Below are 7702 nucleotides of genomic sequence, written 5' to 3' on the forward strand. Positions count from 1 at the left end.
AGTTTTCCTGCAATTAAACGAGAGTTGTATAACAATACATAGTCACCTACATTAAACTCACGCTTTTGTATCCTTTTGTCATGCCATCGTTTAACTTTTTCTTTAAACAACTTGGCATTTTCGTAGGCTTGGGTTCTCCATTCATCAAGTGAGCTAATATCAAATAACCTATTCTCACCGGCAAGTTTAAAATCATAATTAAGTTCTTTAATAGCCCAATAAGCCTTGTGTTCTAGTTCGAGAGGTAAGTGACATGCTTTTCCATAGACCATTTTATACGGAGACATACCCATAGGATTTTTATATGTAGTTCTATAGGCCCATAATGCATCATCAAGTTTCTTGGACCAATTCTTTCTAGACCTATTAATAGTCTTTTGCAAAATTAATTTGAGTTCTCTATTACTCAATTCTACTTGACCACTAGACTGAGAGTGATAAGGAGATGCAATTCTATGATTAACATCATATTTAGCAAGCATTTTACGGAAATCACCGTGAATAAAATGTGAACTACCATCAGTCATGAAATATCTAGGGACTCCAAATCTTGGAAAAATAATTTCTTTAAGCATTTTAATAGAAGTGTTATGATCAGCACTACTAGTTGGAATAGCTTCTACCCACTTAGTAACGTAATCAAAAACAACTAAAATATGTGTATAACCATTAGAGGAAGGAAAAGGTCCCATATAGTCAAAGCCCCAAACATCAAATGGTTCGATAACAAGTGAATAATTCATAGGAATTTCTTGAAGTCTACTAATATTACCAATTCTTTGACATTCATCACAAGATAAGACAAACTTACGGGCATCCTTGAAGAGAGTAGGCCAATACAAACCAGATTGCAGTACCTTATGTGCAGTTCTATCTCCAGCATGGTGTCCTCCATAAGCTTCGCAGTGACACTTGCGTAGGATCTGTTCCTGTTCATGCTCAGGTACACAACGTCTAATAACACCATCTACTCCTTCTTTATAAAGATGTGGGTCATCCCAAAAGTAATGCCTCAAATCATAGAAGAACTTTTTATTTTGCTGGTATGTGAAACTAGGTGGTATAAACTTAGCAACAATGTAATTAGCATAATCATCATACCATGGAGCAGTATGAGAAGCATTTATGACATTTAGTTGCTCATCACGAAAGCTATCATCAATAGGTAGTGGGTCACCAAGCACATTTTCTATCCTAGACAAGTTGTCTACAATGGGGTTCTCAGCTCCTTTTCTATCAACAATATGTAAATCAAATTCTTGTAGCAAGAGAACCCATCTAATAAGTCTAGGTTTTGCATCTTTCTTTTCCATGAGATATTTAATAACAGCATGATCAGTGTGAATTCTTACTTTAGAATCAACAATGTAAGGTCTAAACTTATCACAAGCAAATACAACTGCTAAGAATTCTTTTTCAGTAGTAGCATAATTTCTTTGAGAATTGTCTAGAGTTTTACTAGCATATTGAATAACATTTAGTTTCTTATCAACTCTTTGTCCTAGAACAGCACCTACAGCATAATCACTAGCATCACACATAATTTCAAAGGGTAAATTCCAATCAGGTGGCTGAACAATAGGTGCAGAGATCAATGCTTTCTTAAGTATTTCAAATGCTTCTACACAATAATCATCAAAGACAAATGGTATATCTTTTTGTAATAAATTAGTCAGAGGCCGAGAGATTTTTGAGAAGTCCTTAATGAACCTCCTATAAAAGCGGCATGAACAAGGAAACTTCTTATACCTTTTATGTCCTTGGGACATGGCATCTTTTCAATAGCATCAACCTTGGCTTTATCAACTTCAATACCTCTTTTAGAAACTTTATGCCCCAAGACAATACCTTCATTAACCATAAAGTGACACTTTTCCCAATTCAAGACAAGATTAGTTTCTTCACATCTCTGCAAACTCGATCAAGGTTGCTCAAGCAATCATCAAAAGAAGATCCATAGACAGAAAAGTCGTCCATGAAAACCTCACAAATCTTTTCACAAAAGTCAGAGAATATAGCCATCATGCATCTTTGAAAGGTAGCAGGTGCATTACATAAGCCAAAAGGCATACGTCTATAAGCAAAAGTACCAAAAGGGCATGTAAAAGTAGTCTTTGATTGATCTTTAGCTGACACATGTATTTGAGAGAAACCAGAATAACCATCCAGAAAGCAAAAATGTGTATGTTTGGATAATCTTTCTAGCATTTGATCGATAAAAGGTAAGGGGTAATGATCTTTTTTAGTAGCCTTATTTAATTTGCGGAAATCAATTACCATCCTATAACCTGTAATAATTCTTTGAGGAATCAATTCATCTTTATCATTAGGAACAACAGTAATACCTCCTTTCTTAGGGACACAATGGACAGGGCTTACCCACTGACTATCAGCAATGGGATAAATTATACCTGCCTCAAGGAGCTTTAGTATCTCCTTTCTTACCACTTCTTTCATTTTAGGATCACCCTTGGGTGGAGGAGGATCCCCTAGGATTTCAACAGGTAAATTATTTTTCAAAATAGGTTCCTATTTAAAGAATACTTCATCTAATTCCCTTCTTTCATTCATAAACATATCGTTTTCATGGTCTAGCAAATATTGCTCTAAAGGATCACTAGGAGGTACGGCAATAGAAGCAAGACCAATAATTTCATCCTTACTAGGTAATTCTTCTTCACGGTGTGGTCTACTAAATTTAGAAAAATTAAATTCATGAGTCATATCATCTAAACCAACAGTAACAACATCTCTTTAGCAATCTATGGTAGCATTAACAATATTTAGGAAGGGTCTACCAAATATAATGGGACAAAAGCTATCTTGTGGGGAACCAAGAACAAGAATATCAGCAGGATATTTAGTTTTACCACACTAGACTTCAACATCTCTAACAATTCCCATTGGTGAAATAGTATCTCTATTGGCAAGTTTAATTGTGACATCAATATCTTCCATCTCAGCAGGTGCAATATCGTGCATAACTTCTTTGTACAAGGAATAAGGTATTGCACTAGCACTAGCACTAGCACTAGCACCCATATCACATAAGCCATGATAACAATGATCTCCTATTTTAACAGAAATAACAGGCATGCCTACTACAGGTCTAGGTTTATCTTTATCACGGGGTTTAGCAATTCTAGCAGTTTCATTACAGAAATAAATAACATGCCCATCAATATTATCAGACAAGAGATCTTTAACAATAGCAATATTAGGTTCAACTTTAACTTGCTTGGGAGGTGTATATGTTTTAATATTTCTTTTACGAACCATAGTTGAAGCTCTAGCATGATCCTTTGTCCTAACAGGGAAAGGTGGTTTCTCAATATAAGAAGTAGGAACAATAGGATCATTATAAGTAATAGTCTTTTCTTCAACTTTAATAGGTGCATCTACTTTTACTTCTATGGGAGGATGATATTTAAACCACTTCTCCTTGGGGATATCAACATAAGCAGCAAAAGATTCACAGAAAGAAGCTACTATCTCAGAGTCAAGTCCATATTTAGTGCTAAATTTACGAAAAATATCAGTATCCATAAAAGATTTAACACAATCAAAACTAGGTGTCATACCTGACTCCTTACCATTGTCGAGGTCCCAATCTTCAGAGTTACATTTAATTCTTTCCAATAAATCCCGTTTGAATTCAATAGTCTTCATCATAAAAGAGCCATCACAAGAAGTATAAATCATGGTGCGATTGTTACCAGAAAGCCGAGCATAATTTTTTTGGATAATCATCTCTCTTGAGAGCTCATGATTGGGGCATGAATATAACATTGATTTAAGCCTCCCCCAAGCTTGAGAGATGCTTTCTCCTTCGTGAGGCCAAAAATTATATACATAATTGCGATCACGATGAACAAGATGCATAGGATAAAACTTCTGATGAAATTCCAATTTCAATCGTTTGTAATTCCAAGACCTCATATCATCACATAGCCTATACCATGTCGATGCATCTCCCTTCAAAGATAAGGGGAAGACCTTCTTCTTAACAACATCTCTGGGTACACCTGCAAGCTTAAATAATCCACAAACTTGATCCACATATATCATATGTTCATCAGGATGTTTTGTTCCATCTCCTAGAAAAGGATTAGCTAGCAGTTTTTCTATCATACCTGAAGGAACTTCAAAGCAAGTATTTTCATTTTCAATTTCATTTTCACTTTCAGTAGGTTCAGTAGGTTGAGGAGCAACTCTTTGCTCTACAGGTCGAGGTGAAGATACCCCGAACAAGCCCCTCAAAGGATTACTTTCCATGGTAACAAGTGACAGTAAATTTCAGCACACTATATAATTTTTTCCTTACCAACTTCCACCTACCAAAGGCTCTTCACTCCCGAGCAACGGCGCCAGAAAAGAGTCTTGATGACCCACAAGTATAGGGGATCTATCGTAGTCCTTTCGATAAGTAAGAGTGTCGAACCCAACGAGGAGCAGAAGGAAATGATAAGCGGTTTCCAGCAAGGTATTCTTTGCAAGTACTGAAATAAGTGGTAACCGATAGTTTTGTGATAGGAAAATTTGTAACGAGCAACAAGTAACAAAAGTAAATAAAGTGCAGCAAGGTGGTTCAATCCTTTTGTAGCAAAGGACAAGCTTGGACAAACTCTTATATGATGTAAAGCGCTCCCGAGGACACATGGCAATATCGTCAAGCTAGTTTTCATCACGTTCATATGATTGATGTTCGGTACTTTGATAATTTGGTATGTGGGTGGACCGGTGCTTGGGTGCTGCCCTTACTTGGACAAGCATCCCACTTATGATTAACCTCTATTGCAAGCATCCGCAAATACAACAAAAGTATTAAGATGAACCTAACCATAGCATGAAACATATGGATCCAAATCAGCCCCTTACGAAGCAACGCATAAACTAGGGTTTAAGCTTCTGTCACTCTAGCAACCCATCATCTACTTATTACTTCACAATGCCTTCCTCTAGGCCCAAATAATGGTGAAGTGTCATGTAGTCGACGTTCACATAACACCACTAGAGGAGAGACAACATACATCTCATCAAAATATCGAACGAATACCAAATTCACATGACTACTAATAGCAAGACTTCTCCCATGTCCTCAGGAACAAAAGTAACTACTCACAAAGCATAAACATGTTCATAATCAGAGGGGTATTAATATGCATATAGGATCTAAACATATGGTCTTCCACCAATTAAACCAACTAGCATCAACTACAAGGAGTAATTAACACTACTAGCAACCTACTAGCACCAATCCCGGACTTGGAGACAAGAATTGGATACAAGAGATGAACTAGGGTTTTGAGATGAGATGGTGCGGATGAAGATGTTGATGGAGATTGCCCTCTCCCGATGAGAGGAGCATTGGTTATGACGATGGCGATGATTTCCCCCTCCGGGAGGGAAGTTTCCCCGGCAGAACAGCTCCACCAGAGCCCTAGATTGATTCCGCCATGGTTCTGCCTCATGGTGGCAGAGTTTCGTCCGAGAAGATGGCTTATGATTTTTTTTCCATCGAAAGACTCCATATAGCAGAAGATGGCCACCAGAGGGCCACCAGGGGGTCCACGAGGTAGGGGGCACACCCTGGGGGTAGGGCACGCCCCCACCCTCGTGAGAAGGGTGTGCCCCCCCTGGTGAGGTTCTTGCGCTCAATATTTTTTATATATTTGTAAAACATCATCCGTGAAGTTTTAGGACTTTTGGAGCTGTGCAAAATAGGTCTCTAATATTTGCTCCTTTTCCAGCCCAGAATCCCAGCTGCCGGCATTCTCCCTCTTTATGTAAACCTTGTAAAATAAGAGAGAATAGGCATAAGTATTGTGACATAATGTGTAATAACAGCCCATAATGCAATAAATATTGATATAAAAGCGTGATGCAAAATGGACATATCACTGCACCAAAGTTTTACCTCGTCGGCTATAAAGTTCGTGCCGTTGTCGGTGATGATGCTGTGGGGGATGCCATAACGGTGTACAACCCCAGATATGAAGTCTATCACCGGTCCAGATTCAGCCATTTTAACGGGTTTGGCTTCTATCCATTTGGTGAATTTATCCACCATGACCAGTAAGTATTTTTCTTATGGGTTCCCTCTTTGAGGGGTCCGACCATATCAAGCCCCCAGACCACAAAGGGCCAAGTAATGGGGATTGTTTGGAGAGCGGTAGGCGGCATGTGGCTTTGGTTTGCAAAAAGCTGGCAACCGATGCAATGTTGGACCAGATCCTGTGCATCTACTCGGGCCGTCGGCCAATAGAAACATGTACGGAAGGCCTTGCTTACAAGGGCCCGAGCTGTGGCATGGTGGCCGCCGAGTCCAGCATGGATTTCTACCAAAAGCTTCCGCCCTTCCTCTTCGGAAATGCACCTTTGAAGGACTCCGGTAGTGCTTTTCTTATATAGCTCTCCTTCGTGGACCTTGTAGGCTTTAGATCGTCGCACTATGCAGCATGCCTCATTTTGGTCCTCGCGTAGTTCCTGCCTGGTTAGGTAGGCCAGGAATGGTTCTGTCCACGGGGCGATGATGGCCATTATCACGTGGGCTGAAGGTGTTATTTCGATGGCAGAGCCTCCGATTGTGTTAGAGTGTTCGGTATCTGGTGTTGTGGCTAGGTCCGGACTATTGTTACCGATGTCCCCTTCCCATACCATGGATGGCTTAAACTGCCTTTCCAAGAATATGTTAGGTGGGACAGGGTCGTGCTTAGCACCGATACGGGCCAGGATATCCGCCACCTGATTGTTTTCCCGAGCCACATGGTGGAATTCGAGCCCCTCGAACTGAGATGACATTTTGAGGACGGCGTTGCGATATGCCGCCATTTTTGGATCCTTGGCATCGAAGTCTCCATTTGTTTGAGATATTGCGAGGTTCGAGTCCCCACGCACCTCCGGGCGTTGAATGCCCATGGAAACTGCCATCCGGAGACCATGTAATAGGGCCTCGTATTTGGCTGCATTGTTGGAGTCTGTGTATAATATTTGGAGTATGTATTGGACTGTATCTCTGGTGGGGGACGTCAGGACGACGCCTACCCCCAGATCAGCCATCATTTTAGAGCCGTCAAAGTGCATGATCCAATTGGAGTACGCGCCGTACTCTTTAGGGAGTTCGGCTTCTGTCCACTCGTCGATGAAATCGGCCAGTACTTGCGACTTAATGGCTCGCCGTGGTCTATATGTTATGTCGAACGGGAGGAGCTCGATAGCCCATTTGGTAATCCGGCCCGTGGCATCGCGGTTGTTTATTATGTCGTTGAGTGGTACTTCTGAGGCCACCATAGTTGAACACTCTTGAAAGTAGTGTCGAAATTTCCGGGATGCCATGAATACCGCGTATGCTATCTTTTGATAATATGGGTACCGTGATTTGCATGGAGTGAGGACAGTGGATACATAATATATCGGCTTTTGAAGTGGGAATTTATGTCCGTCCGTCTCTCGTTCGATGACGAGAACTGCGCTTACAACTTGGTGAGTTGCCGCTATGTATAACAGCATTGGTTCGCCGATATTTGGCGCAGCCAAGATTGGGTTAGTGTCCAGGATGACTTTTATTTCTTCCAATCCGGCCGTGGATGCGTCCGTCCACTCGAAGTATTCGGTGCGCCGAAGAAGGCGATAAAGGGGGAGTGCCTTTTCTTCTAATCGGGAGATAAAGCGGCTTAAGGCCGCCACACATCCAGTTAACTTC

This window comes from Triticum aestivum, chromosome 3A (genome assembly GCF_018294505.1).
Source record: "Triticum aestivum cultivar Chinese Spring chromosome 3A, IWGSC CS RefSeq v2.1, whole genome shotgun sequence".
Classification (NCBI taxonomy): domain Eukaryota; kingdom Viridiplantae; phylum Streptophyta; class Magnoliopsida; order Poales; family Poaceae; genus Triticum; species Triticum aestivum.